Source organism: Elaeis guineensis, chromosome 6 (genome assembly GCF_000442705.2).
Source record: "Elaeis guineensis isolate ETL-2024a chromosome 6, EG11, whole genome shotgun sequence".
NCBI lineage: Eukaryota > Viridiplantae > Streptophyta > Magnoliopsida > Arecales > Arecaceae > Elaeis > Elaeis guineensis.
Window position 1 is genome coordinate 122,712,981 of NC_025998.2, and position 16,912 is coordinate 122,729,892.

The following is a 16,912-nucleotide window of genomic DNA, read 5'->3' on the forward strand; positions in this document are numbered from 1 at the left end:
GTACTCCTGAGATTCTTCATCTGATTCTTCCTCTTCCTCCTCTTCTTTCACTTCTTCCTCTTCTTCCTCTTCTTTACCTTCTTGAATAGGATGCTCCTTAAAGACAAACTCAATATGATCTACCTCCTTAATTAATATGCCTCAAGCCTAAACTGACATAGAAGGATATATTTTGATATACTGCTTTGATTCTCGAATGGATTGTTCCTACATATTTCATTCGATGATATGGAGTTATAGATACCTCTGACCTATCTATCGGATGGTTAAATTGAATTTTGACCCCCTTATACTCATCCCTTCCATCTCAAGTCTAAACTGACACGGAAGAGTATATTCCGATATTCTCCTCTGATTCTCAAATAGATTATTCCTACACGTCTCATTCGATGATACAAATATATCTACACCTCCATCCCATCCATCGAATAGGAAGATTGACTTTTGACCCCTAGATCCCTTTTCTCTAACTTAAACCTAACTATGTGAAGCTTCTAAATATAAAAACTTAAAGCTGAATGAGCAACAACGAGCTCAATTGCTTGACTTACCTGCTGTGATGGCTATGACAATGAGCTCAGCTGAATGAGTGACAAGTAACTGAAATGTTGATCTTTACATGTGAACCCCTCAAGATAGGGAGCATAATATCCTGGAGGTTTGAATCTTTCTTATTTTCTGACTTGATTCTGCCTTTCAAGTGTGCATCTTGAGTCCAAATATTGTAAGTTTCCTCAAGATAAGTATGCAAAAGAGTTGAAATCATGATTAAAAATCAGCTTGCTACAGTTGATGCCCGGATCTTACCACCTCCAAAGATATGTTACACTTGTATTCATCATGTTTATCTGAAAGTAGTTTACCTATAGTAATTTGAAATCACATCTTTCAAATACTTCAGCTAAAGTATCATGACTTTGGGAGGTTGAGCCTGATCTAAATCCATTGAAAATTTTTTAAAAAAAATAAAATAAAAACTTAAAAATAGTACTTAAATTAGAGACCAACAAAGTAAACAAGAGAGAGGAAAAGAAGAAGGCTTAGATCTGCCATTGAAAAATAAGGCATTGCAAGTTCCTCTGCACCTTTAACCATGAGGTGGCTGTAAGCGGTTGTCTGCGATGTAATAGACCATCCAAGCTTGTCCTGCAACTATAACAACAAGAATATAAATGAATCACCTCTATCGATCTCTCTCTAGACTCTTTAGATGCATCTTGCACAAATAGTCATCATAGCCTCTTCGAGCTCCCGATCGCCTCCCCGAGCCCCCCACCCCTATGCAAGCCCAGTTTAAAAAAATTTTTTGAGCTTCGGGGTGGACTTAGACCTGATGATTTTAGAAAAAATCAGGTCTAAACCATGCCTTAGCCCAACCTCGAGCCAAGGTCGAACCCATTTGGATGGGTCCGAACCATGAGGTGGCTGCAAAGTAAAAAGGTTGCAAACTAAGAGTAGAAATTTTTTTAAAAAAATAAAATAAAAACTTAAAAACAATACTTAAATTAGAGACCAACAAAGTAAACAAGGAAAAAAGAAAAAGAAGAAGGCTCATATCTGCCATTAGAAAATAAAGCATTGCACGTTCCTCTGCATATTTAATCATGAGATGGCTGCAAGCGGTTGTCTGCGATGTAACAGACCATCCAAGCTTATTCTGTAACTACAATAATAAAAATAAAAATGCATCACCTCCATCGATCTCTCTCTAGACTCTTTAGGTACACTTGCACAGGCAGTCATCATAGCCTCCCCGAGCCCCCCACCCCTACCTGAGCTCAGTCTGAAATTTTTTTTTGAGCTTCAGGATGGGCTTAGACCTGATGATTTTAGAAAAAATCAGGCTTGAACCATGCCTTAGCCCAGGCCCGAGCCTAGTCCGAACCCATTTGGACAGGCCCAAACCACGAGATGGCTGCAAAGTAAGAAGGCTGCAAACTAAGAGCAATTTTTTTAAAAAAAATAAAATAAAAATTTAAAAATAATACTTAAATCAGAGACCAACAAAGTAAACAAGGGAAAAAAGAAAAGAAGAAGGCTCAGATCTACCATTGAAAAATAAGGTATTGCAAGTTTTTCTGCACCTTTGACCATGAGGTGGTTGCAAATGATTGTCTGTGATGTAACAAATCATCCAAGCTTACCCTGCAACTACAACAATAAGAATAGAAATGCATCACCTCCATCGATCTCTTTTTAGACTCTTGAGACGCATCTCGCACAAACAGTCATCATAGCCTCTCCGAGCCTCCAACCGCCTCCTTGAGCCCCCAACCCTTATCCGAGCTCAGTCCAAAAATTTTTTTCGAGCTTCGAGGCGAGCTTAGACCTGATGATTTTATAAAAAATTAAATCTGAACCATGTCCTGACCCAGACTCGCTGAAGAGCTTCCTAAAGTGGTTCTACCTTCTGAGAATAATATTAAAATTAATAATATTATTAATTTAAATTAATTAAATATTTTTAATTTAAAATTAATTTAACTATATTTAATTAAATATTATTAATTTAATTTAAATATTAAACCTAATTTAACTAGATCTTATAAATATTAATTTAAAAATATTAAAATAATTTAAAACAATGATATTTGGCAATCGTTATGCAGCTATCGCCGCCACCGTCACTAATACTCATCAAACCCATAGAGGCGATGTTGCACGGCAGGAGGCGGCACTGCGCCGCAAGAGAAGAAGGGGAAGGGAGGGAAAGAGGAAGGCAGGGGGAGGTGGGCTAGGGGCTCGGGGAGATGGGCCGAGGGCTTGAGGATGCCGTCGGGGGCTCAGAGAGGCAGCCAGGGGGAGGCGGGCCGGGGGCTCAGAGAGGCGGCAGGGGGGAGGCGGGTCGGGAGCTTGAGGGAGGGGAAGTCGGATCCAGCAGTGGGGGAAAGAGGGAGATCGGAGACAGCCGAGGAGAGGTGGGCCAGGAGCTCGGGGAGGTAGGAGAAGGTCGGGGGCTCGGGGAGGTGGGAGGTAGCCAGGGGCTCGCTGTCGGAAACTCGGAGAGGTTGGAGGCAGTCAGAGGCTCGAGGAGGCGATCGGGGGCTCGGAGAAGCGGGATCCGATGGCTGAAGGCTCAGAGAGGCAGGATCCGGTGGTAGGAAAAAGAGGAGGTCCGGAGATGGAGTAAAGAGAGGGGCGACGGGGGGATCGGAGATGGAGGAAAGAGGGGCGGAAGAGAAAAAGTGAAAAGTTAAAAATTGGACAGAAGGTGAAATAGAGGTAGTATTAGTGATGGCAAAATTACCGTCACTATAGCCATCGCAAATCTTATTAGCTATGGCAAAATGCCATTGCTCATAAAATTTTTCGTCGCTACTAAGGTTACGATCAAATTAAAAAAAAATACTAGTTATTAGCGATAGCATGCACTCCATCGCTAAGGACGTCATTAATAGCTTATTAGCAATGATTTTTCTATCACTAATAACCAATCAAGCCATCACTAATAATTTATCGACTTTTAGCGATGAAAAAAATTTTTATCGTAATATTCTTTAGTGAATAGCATTATTAGTGACGGCTTTTTTACCATCATTAATAGCCATCACTAATATATGAATTTCTTGTAGTGATGGGCCTCAGCCAGGGCGGTCCATTAGCAAAAAAAAAAAAAAAAAGGCTAGTAGCCCATTAGCTTAAAAAAAATTAGGGTATTACAACAAAGACATTGGATATTTATGTAAGAGTAAGAAAACCAGATAACACCTTGTTGGCTAGCCTTCATGGATGAGTCTTGAGTTGTTACTAAGATAAAATATTTTATAAAATAATATTCTGAAACTATAATTCTATATTAATTTTTCAGCACATAATAGTTTACTTAGTTTGTTGACACCTCTCTCCTTGTGAGGGCTTAAGCCAACAGGTATTTAATAATTCTACTCTTGGATATTTAAGTAGAGCCAAAGGCATAATTTACAACCTTTTGGCTGATTCTTTTTGAATAAGGCTGTAGGACATCAATACAAATGATATCTGAACTAAGAGGGTATTTAGTTGGGGAGAGTGAGGGTCCGAAATCGGAATCAGAATGGGTGACTCCCATTCTAACCATTTGGTTGGGAGGAGTCCCATTTCGATTCCGATTCTGGGGTGGAATGGGAATAGGTGAATCTATATAGAACTCAATCCCTACTCTCCTCTATGGATTCAATTTTTCATTCCAATTCCGATTCTGATTCCGATCACGAACCAAATACTTCGGAAGATTTGGCCATTCCGATTCCAATTCCAAGCTATTTCGATTTTCATTCACATTCTGATACCGATTATGAACCAAACACCCCCTAAATAACTCAACCCAAGGCCCATAGCTAGGGACACTATAGCATAGACCCTTTTAGAGTGGATTATCAACTGGTTATACGGCTTATGGTTGGATCATTATCTAACTAGGATACTAGGGTTTATACAAGGAAGTAGGTAAGGGCTTTTGTGTAAGAGTGGCTTTTGGGTCAGGTTAGATTAGATAGAATCAGGTTGGACACAAGACACATAAAAAAATTTATCAATCCAAATCTAACATGTTTCTGAAAAAGGTCAAAAATCCAAACCTAAGCCTGAGTATTTTATAAAATAAGTAATTTGTCCCGATCTATAGTAGATTGAATCAAGTTAAACAGGGACAAACTAAAACCCTAATTCATAACCTTCATGGCTGGATTTTTGGGTGAGGTGTTGGCTAGTTAGCCCTTCATCTCACAAAAATATTATGGCTTAAAATGAGGAAAGTATGTGAGGACCCATGCAGAATGTGTTTAACCCCATATTAAGCATGTATCAAGGAGGACTTGGATAATTAAGGACATAGAAGGATCCCAATTAATAGCCTTCTTGTGGGTACTATTTGACTGAAGTCTTCCTACTTAAAACGTTCTTATAAGCAAACCAAATAACTTATCTCCTATGTAAGGGCCATCCTGTCTAGGATATTCACCATGGATATTGATAGCATTGCTTACAAAGATATGCATATACGTACCTCCTAACAACTTTTGTGGCTTGTTAGGATGCCCTCACTACATGTCCCTAGATAACTATGATCAATGAATTGTTTCTTTCTGAAATTGGTGTTGCAGAGACAAGGAAGCCCACCTGATCACAGCCTGTCCTATTTTCCGGAATAAGATAAATCAACTTGTCAGCAGTTTTGGTTATCTTAAAAAGGGTTAATTCTGATCAATGATTTCCTTCTCCAATTCTATCCACTCATCTAAATTCTAGCATATCTCAAAATAGAGGACTCTGCTGGAGGATTTTATGGCGCTGAGAAGACTTTCCAACACCCAAAACAGTCTCTCTGAACTAGAGTTAAAAATAGAGTTCTAAAGACAGCTTCTCATTCAAGTTGAATAGAACAGCCACGCTCCCGTGACTTTGTTGCGTAAGATATATTGTCACGCCACCGGTGATAAGTCGGGCAACATTTTCTTATTAGGAAAACGTTCTTCTGATCGCACTTATTCTATAGAAACACCAAGCCGTGATCCATTTATTCCAATCGCAGGGCCCACTTGGGATAAACGCTAAACAACAGCACACATGTACCTTGTCCATTTATTCCCAGTCCATTTGGGATAAACGCTGAACAACAGCACACATGTAATTCCATATTTCCGAAGAAAAAGTCTTCCTTTCCCCGAAAAACAAAAGAAAAGAAAGAGTCTTCCTATAATCGCCTAGAACCTCTCATTTCCCCTCCTTGGTCCAAGTCCTCGTCCTAGAGATGGGCTCGAGAACGCCACTTAAAACATCCCCCTTGTCCCGGTCAGTGAATCATTGCCGCCGGAATTGACGGGAACTGCAAGTCTAGAAGTCGCACGTTCAATCCCGGATAAAGTTATGCGGTCACCTCCGGTAAGAGTAGATCTTACCCTTGCACCTTGGTAGCATGGCACGAGCACAATGCCATAGCGCTGGCTTGAAATTAAATTGAAATGCTCCATTTTATCCATGAGAAAATATACTCCAAGCTTACGGCGGTGACTGGATCGCGACTGTCTACGTGGGCAAAGTCCAATGCCCTTCATCCAGGGGAATCTTGGCATCAACAAGGTAATATGCCGCCATGGAGGTAGAGGAGTCAAGATGCCATGGGCATTTTCGCTTTTTGATTTCACTTGTATAAGTATCAACGAGGTAAATCCTGTAAGGGTGTGTTCGGTTTACGAGCGAACCAAAATTGAGATGAGTTGGAATAGAAAATAAAATGATCCAATTCTCTGATATATTTGATTTGTAGTTAGAATCGCATTCAGAATTAGAATGCAATTTGAATGTTCAAGGAGAGTCGGCATTGAATTTTTAGAGATTGACATATTTTTATTCTCTTTTAAAATTAGAATAAATTATTTTATTTCTTCTAGAATCAAAATCGAAATGAAACTTCTTCCAACTAAATAATTGAAATAGAAGTTACTCATTCTCATTTCAATTCTTCTTAATCAAATATGCTCTACTGATTGGTTAGCTACCAATAGCAGACCAAGCAGTGTATACTGGAAGGGATGTTCTATAACTCCTTAGTAGGATTTAATGTTGAAAGCCGATGCTTATGAGTCTTTTGCAGATGGTTGTGAGTGATTTTGCCTCATGTACCTTATTTCTGTTTATATTTTTTTTGTGCCTCCTTTGTAACAACCAAAAACAAAAAAAAAAAAAAGACAAAAGGATTTTTTTAACAAGAAGTAGAGTGCCATGCCAAAATTTGATATCCAGTCTTTTGTCCACGTTTTTGGTCATTAATTACCACAAAAATATTATGTTTTCCTAGAAAGTTTTGGGGCATGCAGACTTATACGTTGTAGCGTGAGGACCACATGTTATTTGATATAGGATCGATGTATTAGAGAAACACGCGTTCGTTGAAAGGAGAGACGGTTGGCATCTCCCCTGACGAGGACGGCAACAGCCTTCGGGCTTTCCTGTAACACACACGGTTAAGGCTTCCCGCGGATCTTACCCAATTTTTTTATAAATATGTACCAACTCAATACTCATATATGGTTCTATTTTTCTTGAAACAGGACTCATCTACGCAGTAAATGGGTTCTGTTACGTCTCTATGATCTAAATGCACTGAATCCTCCACATTTTAGTCCTTGTTCTGTACGAACAATTTTAATATATATTATTTTACGTGCCAAGGAGAAGTGGCTCACTTCCTTCTCTTTTTCCTCAAAAAAATGGTGCACTAGAGAAACACGCCAAATGCTTCACGCCCAATTTGGGGATTGATATGGACACATGGAACACACATTGATATAGATTCTATTTGTGCATCTCCTTAATCCTAAAGCCCAAAAATATAAAAGAAATTTTTTAAGTGATAGATCTAGATCTATGCGCATAAGAAACATTTCCTGTTTCTCCCAACCTCCAATTCTTATATATTTTGAGGAAGAAGTAATCTAATATTTTTTTTGAGAGAGAACCATCCAATAATATCAAATGAATGTTACTAGCATCACAAAATTATTTTTTTATTCACCTTACAAATGGTGGGAGATCCAACAATCATTCTATTTGGAGAAATAACAAACTTCTATATAGATTAGCTTTTGCTTACTTTTACTAAAGAAAAAAAAAATTAAAATTATATAGATTGTTACAATTCATAGAGTTAAAAAAATTAACTTTGCTCTTTTGAGAATTTACATAGGGCAAAATAAGCAAGCCTTAAGGTAATTTCAGCATGACCTTAGGGATGGTAATCAAATCAGGTCAGCTTAAATATGGATCAAGTCAGATGTGGATCAGGTCAAAAATTCATCAATCCAAATATGACTTGTTTGTTAAATAGATTAGAAATTCATATTTGAACCCAATCTATTTATTAAACAAATTATCTAGCCCAACCTATAAAATCAATTTATTAATTAGGTTAAGTTAAATGGGTTTAACAAGCTAAGGGGTCAGCTTAAACAGATAAGAAATAGGTTAAATAGATTAAGTTATAATCTGATCTAATTATTAAATAATTAAATGGATTAAAAATCTAAATCTGAATCCAACCCATTTAATAAATAAGTTTAAACAGATTGACCCATTAATGTCAAACCCAAACTTACTTAAAACAAGTTGTTTGTGGGTTGGGCTAATGGGTCAATAATAGATTGCTATCACCACATACACTATTAGCATGAATTCTTATTCCCAACAATGCCCACCGTGTTACGCTTAAGAGAAATTAATGATTAGAACTATTATACCATATGTATCTTAGACCATCAAATAAAAAATTAGCACATCATTCAGAAAAAAGTAAACCATTCATTCAAAACTACAAAAATTGTTAGCTGGTGATAAAAATAAATCTTTTGCTATTCAAAATTTTCAATCAAATTCGATAACGATGCTCCTTTTTTAATAACAAATGACATATCAAATTTTTATCAGATTGTGTAAAATATACGTGATTGGACTGTTCTAACTAATAATTTTTCTATTATCGAGCCTTGGATGATTGGACTAGCTTGGCTGGACTATGAAAAGTTCAAAATCAAGTTACGCCAATATGTCATACTATTGCAACAACGGTCTTTTTAATCTTGGTTTAGTATGATGAGAAATTTGATGATCCTATCGATGACTTTAGAACCATAGAGGCTGTACAGGGAAAATCTGCCCTTGCACTGTTGATCCAAATAATACTTTACATGTTACAAGTTCTCTTTCGTTTTGCGGTAGAGTTTGGCCCATTTGCATCCAGCTTGCAGAAGTCCAGAGTTCGGCCATAGTTTGGATGAGTAACGAAAGAGATTTAGTAAAATTACTGTTTCAGCTATGGGCTTACTTAGGCTACATAGCAAATTATTTGTGCACCATAGACGGTGTAAAAAATCCGATGTGAAGTATACTATCTTGTTCGATTGGTCCATATAGTCACTATTTTCTAACATATATTTAATACCTATAAATTAACTTTTTCGTTTAAAAAATTTATATGATGAAAATATTTCTATTTTTTGATTAATTATGATATCCTATGTCCATATTATGACATCCTGCATCCAGAAAATCATAATTTTTATCCACAGAATATCATAATATAACACAGGATGTCATAATATGCACAGAATATCATAATTTTTTTCAAAGAATAAGAATATTTTCGTCATTCAAAATTTTTAAATAAAAAAATAAAACTATAGGTATTAAATGCATATTGGAAAGTAGTTGAACAAAAATTTTTCTTTCATATTATGATATCTTAGATCATATTATGACATCCCGGGCTATAATACGCCATAGGATATCATAATTTTTTTTCCAAAAGAGGGGTATTTTTGTTATAAAAAATTTTTAAACAAAAAAATCAATCTGTAAGTATTAAATATGTATTGAAAAATGATGACTATATAGACTAATTGGACAAGACGATGCACTCCACCTCGGATTTTCTACACTGCCCGCGGTGCACAAAGAATTTCTCTAGGCTACGTAATGGAGGGCTGAATAGGTTGAAATGCATGTTGAATGGGCTTAAATACGTGTTGAATGGGCTGAATTTCTCTAGACTTAAATACATGTTGAATGGGCTGAGAGCGCAACCGAATGGACTGAGATTAAGTCTGATGAGACCATCACATAACGCCTCTTCTATAGAGCTGTCACGGCCCAGCCCATAGGACTCTTGGGCCTGGCAAACTTTGGAGAAGCCCAAAACAGAGCCCAACGGGAGGAGGAGGAAGACTCCTAACCGGAGTCTTCTTCCCCTCCGACCCCGGTGAAATCGGACCCATGGAGTCCGGCTTAGGGTAGGATAGCTCCCCTATAAACCCTCCTTCCCTCCCTTAAGACTCTCCACCAGCGATCTTCGAGCTTGATCTCTTGATTTCTTCCGTTGAAGCCGTGACCTCTCGTACTCATGCTCGCCGGAAATTGGAGCCGACAACGCTGCTGAAGCTTGAGGTAAACCCTTTTTCTCCTTCCTCTCTTTTCCATGGCTTCGTGCACCCTTTCCGGCCTTCAGGATCGCCGAAAAATCCATGAACAAGGTGACCCCTGTTTTGCTCTGTTCGGTCGGGCCATCTTTCTCTTTTTTTTGACCACCGGCGCTGCCAGTTGCAGCATCTCACCCCTAGGATAGGATCCTTGTCTCTCTGTCCCTCTTCCATGAAGGTCTTGGCCGTCGGTGACCGGCCAATGATCGAAAAACAAAAGAAAAGCGATGATACCCTATTTTTTCTGATTTTTCTTGACTTCTTGCCGGTCGAACCTTGCCACCGGCCATCCTTTGCCCCACCGCTGTCAATCGCCGCTGTCGGACCTCCGGTCGTGCTGCCACCTTCATCGGAGTCGAGCCACCAAGCCCTCTCTGGTCCTTCCCCTGTTTCGGCCCAAGGGAGGCCGCGAGAAGAAAAGGAAAAAGAAAGAAGAAGAAAGAAAAAAGAGAAAAGAAAAAGAAAAAGAAAAGGAGAAAAAAAATAGAAAGAGAGAATTTTCTCTCTCTCCTTTCTCTTCCTCTTTCCTCTCTCTTCTCTCTACCTTCTCTCTCTAGATTCTCTCTCTAGACCTTTGTTGCCCAGCTATGCAACCCAAGAGGGGGGGTGAATTGGGTTTCTAAAAATTTTAAGCCCAACAGATAACTTATGAAGAACAAAATAATGGCTTTAAATCAATATTAATTAACTAAAGCAGTATTGCAAGGATATAAATAAGATAAAGCGATAAAGCACACCACAAACACAAGGATTTATAGTGGTTCGGTGCTAACCTTGCACCTACGTCCACTCCCCAAGATCCCACTTGGGAATTTTAATCCACTATCCTTTGTATTCAACCCGAATACAAAACGTCGGAAACTCCGACACTAGCTATCCCAAGCTAGAATACAGGACGTCGGAAACTCCGACCCTAGCTATCCCAAGCTAGAACACTTGTTTCCCGGGTACAAGCCAACCCACAACACTCCGATTTCAGGTTCGGATCAACCTTTCCTTGTTTTGGAAATCCTCCAAAAACAAGAGCAAAAACTCACAAAGAGTAAGAATATTTAGAGCACAGATGAATACAAAAACAGCTCCTTAAATGAGCAAATATAACAATAAAAGCTTTACTCAAATGAAGAACCCCTTTTTCAGATTTTCTCAAGATGAATGAACGGTTGAACGCTTGAGAAGAGGTTGATTGTTGATTGAAGATCTCTTGAAAGCTTTGAACGATCTCTAGATCAAGGTTGAAACGATAGGCGTGAAGAATTCTCTCCTTGAAAGATCTTCCTTTTCTCTTTCACAATCTCTCTGGTATATTGTGGATCCTCTCTCTTTTTCTCTATGGATATTTCTTTGATCTCAGGCTTTTTCTTGCAAATTTTGGATCCTCTCTTCTGTTCTTCCCTTTTTCCTCTCTTTTCTTCTCTTTTCTTCTCTACATTTGATTTCACGTTTGATCCGCTATTTAATCTGCAATTTCTTTCATCATTTAAAGCATTTTGTAGCATTAGAAGCAAGAGAAAACAATTTAGGCAGATAAAGAGCCGTTAGAGGATTTTTAGGAAGCATAAATGGCAATTAAAACGGACAAAAAAATAGCCGTTGCTGACATTTCCCGTCGCAGGGGTCGACTCATGAGTCGACTCATGCTTCAGGAGTCGACTCATGAGTCGACTTCTGTTGCAACAGACCAGAAGATCTGATTTCTGAATTTTTCGGTTCAAATCAGCAGGGGTCGACTCATGAGTCGACTCATGCCTTGTGGGTCGACTCATGAGTCGACTCACAGGTCGTGCCAAGCCAAAAAATCCAGCATGCCATGGGAATTTTTTCGTGCCATTCAGCTCATAGTGCCATGAGTTGACTCATGAGTCGACTCATGCACTTTAAACCTTCATAACTTCAAAAATATTAGTCCAAACACAATGAAATTTTCACCAATAGATTTCAAATCATTTGTTCTACCAAATGGTACTATCAAATCAGGATTTTAGCAAAATTACGATTTTGCCCTTGAAGAGCATAAGGACTTTTTCAATTGTTTGTATCCCTTCAATCTGCTTTGTAATCATCAAAATCAATCTAGGAGCAACAATCTCCCCCTTTTTGATGATGACAAAACATATGAACAAAAATATTTATGTTAAAGCATTAATTTCAAAAGAATCCATTATGGGTGTATATGCTTGAAAAGAGTATGATTCTTTTGGCATGTAATATAAATGCAAAAATAGTTTGTCCATTTTCTTAAAGATTTGAAAAGGGTATTAGATCATTTTGAGTTCAAGATATTTCAGAGCAAGAGAAGATAAATAACTTTTTCTATGTATCAGAGCAAAAATAATTTTTACAATGATATCAGAAAAGATTTTATAATGTATCAGAGCAAGAAAATTTTAATGTATCAGAGAAAATTTCATACAGTATTAGAGCAAATGTTATAATATTTTAGAGAAACCTTCACACTGTATCGGATCAAATGTTATCATGTATCAGATCAAGTTGAAAGAAATTGTAGGATGAATCAGAGTAAAACAAATTTCTTATTGATGTCTCAAGGTGAGTAAAATTTCAAAAGCAAGTTTGAATATCAGAGCATATATAAAAAAAAACTTATTTGCATTATACTCATGATTTTGCTTTTGATGGATTTAAAGTTCTGTCTGATACCAAATTTCGATAGCAAAATTTCTCAAAGTTTTGTTTAATCTTGCAATCCTTGTTTTTGTCTAATTTCTCCAATATTTGTTTAATTTCTTCAATATTTGTTTTTTAATTTCTCCCCCATTTTCTCATAATTTAGGGTTTTGCTTTTTGTCTAATTTCAATTTTTGTTTAATTTTAATTTCTCCCCCTTTTTGACATCATCAAACATAGTTAACTCTTTCTTTTCCTTTTCTGAAAATATTCTTTAATTTCTTCCTCTTTAGAGTTTTTCACAGATGTTTGCTCCCCCTCAATATAGCAATTATCAATAGCAAACAACAATAAGGAGAAGATAATATTTCAACAGATGTATCGGAGATTGAAATATAACCAAAATATAATCATTACAAAGAGGTAGAAATATAGGTAAAAGATGATTCCATTTATATCATAATTGTTTCAATACATAAAATTCAACCAGCTAAATGTCAATACATGGCCCCAAGGTATAGATCCTAGAACAAGATACTAACTCCTAGAACCTAGTAAAGATCAAGATAAGTCAATGATCAAGACAAATCATGGATCGGAGTCATCAGATATAGGGTGAGGAGATGATGGATCAGAAGTGCGTCCTCTACCCCGTCTGCCTCTGCCACGGAGCAAGAGAGAACGAGATGAACTGGTGGCTGAGAAGCTGAGATGCTAGGGACTGATAGAATGAGTCTAATAGAATCAAGTACGTTCAGTGCTCTGGAAACAGATTGAAGTAGAGCAGTGAACTGGGTGGTAGCATGCTCATTGATCCTCGGATCTCTTTCCTCAGTAGCTCATATCCACTTCTAGTGCTCCTCTGAGCCTGCCAGCCTCTGCAGTGAGGTCTGTGACCTCAATAGTAGACTCCTGTGGCTGGGGATGGGCCAATGCAAGGACTTGCCCTGCAAGTCAAGAACTCTGCCAGTAAGTCTCCAGACAGTATCCTCAAGCTGCTGTATCCTGACGGACTGATCTGAAATCATCTGAAATATAGTGGAGATGTGGGGAGTAATGGTCTGATCAGAAGAAGTAGCTCCAGGTGCAAAAGAAGTACTACTCCACTGGCTAGACAACAAAGAAGCCACACGCTGAATATATGCTCGATCTGATCGTCAGCCAGTCTGAACTCTGAATGAGGTGCTCTGCTCTCTGGCTGATACACTGGTGTGGGCATCCTAGTAAACTCAGAAGGGCCAGCCTCAGTATCATGAATGAACTGGGTATCTGGTGAAGCTGCCCTGAAATCATGTACAGGAGAAGTTGGACCTTCTTCTTCTACTCTGCCTTCAGTTCTGTCTTCAGCTCTTTCCTCAGCTCTCTCCTCAGCTCTTTCTTCAGAGCCCTTGATCCAACCACCAACAGTCTTTGTAATTCCCATTCGGTGCAGGCTGTGTTGGTTGAAAGTGTCCACATGTGAGAGCTTGGTAGGTGTCTCCCCTTCACAGCTAACTCCAAACCTCCTAAAAACTCTAGTAAGGGCCATACCATAAGGCAAGTGTGCCTTGGATCTGTTCAAAGTTTCTCTCATGGCCTCTATCATAAGTGTAGGGAGGTTTAAGGGGGTCTGAGTGATGATATGAAACATGACACATACATCTCTGCCAGATAGTAAGTCATGTCTACCACTCCTAGGAAAGAAAAGTTTTGTCACAATCTGATGCAGGACCCTCATTTCAATGGACAGTAGCTTTGCTTCCAATCTGTTTAAACTTCCTGAAAAATCTTCTCCTAAGATAATTCTGATCCCTTCTTCTTTAATTGGGAGTTCCATATATGAGTATCCTTCACTAGGCAACTGAAGTATCTCTCCCAATATCCTAGAATCCAAACAGATGTCAATCCCCTTTACAGTTGAAGTCACAGATCCGTTTCCATAATTTAGGTTCTGGTAGAACTCTCTGACTAGATCAACATAGGTGACTTCCTTAAGAGAGCAATAAAGTTCCCATCCTTGATTTTTGATCTTGGTAGCAAAAGTAAAGCCTTCTTTCTCAAAGAACCGAAAATCTATATTTTTCCCGGTTTCTACTTTTCTATCAGAAAGAAGATTTACATTGGGGCTTATGGAGGGTTGAGAGGGACCTTGAGCAGGTACTGAAACTGGATTGGGAACAGTGGAAGACTGAGCATGCCTTTTCTTTCGGACAATTTCCTCAGGCTCTCGGATTGATTTCCTTCTTTGGGGAAGTTTCATCTTTGGAGCCATATCCAATAAGGTAGCAGACAAGAAGACTTGAATTCAGTGGAGGAGGGATCACTAAAGAGTAAAGAAGAATTTTGGTGGAAAAAAGAAGTGGATTTTGAATGAACGGTGAAGTTCTAGGGCACGTTCCACCCGCGCCAAACACTACGAGAATGCACAGAAAAATCCTTTTCAAGGAGGCGATTTTTGGTGGAGAGAAGGAGGGAGAATTGCCTCGAAATTAATCTTTGAATTTGGAGCAAAACAGAAGTTTGGAGAGGACGGCTTTCGGAAGGAAGACGACGAGAAGATGAGTCGTCTCATAAACAGGTTTCCCGTTTTAAAAACAATGAACCCGATGGAAGTTGGTGGGATTTACAAGTTTGCCATTGAGTCGACTCATGGGGGTCGACTCATGAAGTTCAGAAAATCAGGAAAAATGCAAATAAATTCCAGAAAAATTCAAAATTTTGGGAGAAAGAATTTTGCTCAATGATAAGTTTTTAGAGTGATAAACCTGAGCTTTTGGAACTAGGATAGATGTTGAAAATTGAGCTCTAAGAGATTTTGACATCTATTCTTTGGAAATTGAGAAATTTCAGACAAATGGATCTAGAATTCCTAGATTTCTCCTAATTTCACAGAATCTTTCCTCACTAAGGGCCTTTGTAAAGATATCAGCTAATTGATTTTCAGTGCAAACATATTCAATAATTATATTTTTGTTTTGAACATGTTCTCTTATAAAATGATGTCTTATCTCAATATGTTTAGATCTTGAGTGTTGTATTGGATTTTTAGATAGATTTATAGCACTTGTATTATCACATTTTATTGGTGTTTCATTAAGTTTGATTCCAAAATCTTCGAGTTGTTGCTTAATCCACAAGATTTGAGCACAACAACTTCCGGCTGCAATGTATTCGGCCTCAGCCGTAGACAGTGCTACCGAATTTTGTTTCTTGCTAAACCATGAGATTAGGTTAACTCCAAGAAATTGGCAAGTTCCACTTGTGCTTTTTCTATCTAATTTACATCCAGCAAAATCAGCATCAGAATATCCTAACAAATTAATTTGTGAGTCCTTAGAGTACCATAACCCTATAGTTTGTGTACCATTTAAGTATCTAAGGATTCTTTTAACAGCATTCAAATGAGATTCCTTAGGATTAGATTGATATCTTGCACATAAGCAAACACTAAACATGATATCAGGCCTACTTGCAGTTAAATATAATAATGAGCCAATCATACCTCTATAGTATTTTAAGTCTACGCTTTTACCTTCATCATCCTTGTCAAGCTTACATGAGGGACTCATTGGTGTGCCAATTGGTTTGCAGTTCTCCATTCCAAATCTTTTGAGTAGTTCCTTGGTGTACTTGCTTTGGGTGATGGAGATTCCCTCTTTTGATTGTTTGATTTGGAGTCCGAGGAAGAAGGTGAGTTCTCCCATCATGCTCATCTCGAACTCTCCCTGCATAAGCTTAGCAAAGTCTTGACAAAGGGATTCATTAGTAGACCCAAAAATTATGTCATCAACATAAATTTGTATAATTAGCATATCATTTTGGTTTCTTTTAATAAATAGAGTTGTATCCACATTGCCTCTTGAGAAACCATTATTTAGTAGAAATTTGCTTAGCCTTTCATACCATGCTCTAGGTGCTTGTTTTAGACCATATAAAGCTTTATTTAATCTAAAGACATGATTGGGAAATGCATGATTTTCAAATCCAGGGGGTTGTTCTACATATACTTCTTCAGAAATATATCCATTTAAAAATGCACTTTTAACATCCATTTGAAATAGTTTGAATTTCATAAAGCAAGCATAAGCAAGTAGAAGTCTAATGGCTTCTAATCTAGCAACAGGTGCAAAGGTTTCATCAAAATCAATTCCTTCTTCTTGATTATATCCCTTAGCAACCAGTCTTGCTTTATTTCTAATTACATTTCCATGCTCATCTAATTTGTTTCTAAAGACCCATTTTGTGCCAATTATTGAATAATCTTTAGGTCTTTTCACTAAGGTCCAAACATTATTTCTTTCAAATTGACTGAGTTCTTCTTGCATAGCATTAATCCAGTTATGATCATTTTCAGCTTC

General features: G+C 38.0%; 1 non-coding gene across 1 annotated transcript; it reads left to right on the forward strand.

Moving 5' to 3' along the window:
* The first annotated feature begins 6,859 nt into the window (after positions 1 to 6,859).
* LOC140858996 (U6atac minor spliceosomal RNA) lies at positions 6,860 to 6,975 on the forward strand. Its single transcript, XR_012142397.1, has one exon. It is a non-coding gene; the product is annotated as a U6atac minor spliceosomal RNA (small nuclear RNA).
* The last annotated feature ends 9,937 nt before the right edge of the window (positions 6,976 to 16,912 follow it).